Source organism: Triticum dicoccoides, chromosome 1B (assembly GCF_002162155.2).
Source record: "Triticum dicoccoides isolate Atlit2015 ecotype Zavitan chromosome 1B, WEW_v2.0, whole genome shotgun sequence".
In the NCBI taxonomy this organism is placed as follows: domain Eukaryota; kingdom Viridiplantae; phylum Streptophyta; class Magnoliopsida; order Poales; family Poaceae; genus Triticum; species Triticum dicoccoides.
Genome location: NC_041381.1, coordinates 586,321,488 through 586,322,331, shown reverse-complemented (window position 1 = coordinate 586,322,331; position 844 = coordinate 586,321,488).

The window sequence follows — 844 nt, the reverse complement described above, 5'->3', positions numbered from 1 at the left end:
TCGCCGGCTGCTGCAGGGACCGAAGGAGGCCCTTGCTTGTCGGAGGGAGGAGGAGAGGAGAGGAGTGGGCGGTGTGCGCTCGGCCGATCCCGTTCGGGGGCCGCGGGGGTGGCGGGGGTGGAGTCCCGCGGGGTCGGGGCGGCGGCGTCGGGGCAGAGCAAGACCACAGCAGCGGCAGTGTCACCGACGGCGTGCAGGCACGGCGGACGGAGGGGGCGGAGCAAGGGGCGGCGGCGTACAGTTGGGTCGAGTGGATCTGGCGAGGGAGGGAGGGAGGCAACAGTGCGAGGGGAATAGGTGAACTGGGGGGAGGGATCTAATGGCGCACCGCACCTCTAGTGCGCCATAAGTATAACCATTCTAATGGCGCACCACGCCCCGGTGCGCCATTAGAATTTACTAGCCCGAGAGGTCAGTTTATATTCCACATAACCCCCACTCCATCAGAACAAGCCCACTAGTTTGACTGGTCAGCACGCAGCACACACACCAGGAGGTCCTGGGTTCGATTCCCAGGCTTCCCATTTTTTGTATTTATGCATTTAAAATGATGTTTGATATTTATTTGTGTTTAAATATGTTCAAACTTGTTTAAATCATAACAGTAATATTTTTTTATAAAAATAGTAATATTTTTTTTTAAAATATCATCAAATTTGTTATTTGAAGATTTTTATGAATATGAAAAAATATCATCAAATTTATTATTTCAAAATATCATCAAATTTGTTATTTGAAAATATAATCAAATTTGTTTTTTTTAGCAATTTTAGTTGCATTCATTTGTGACGGTGCAGCGGGCCGGGGAGGGTGCGGGTGGTCGGCGGCGGCGGCCGGTGGAGCG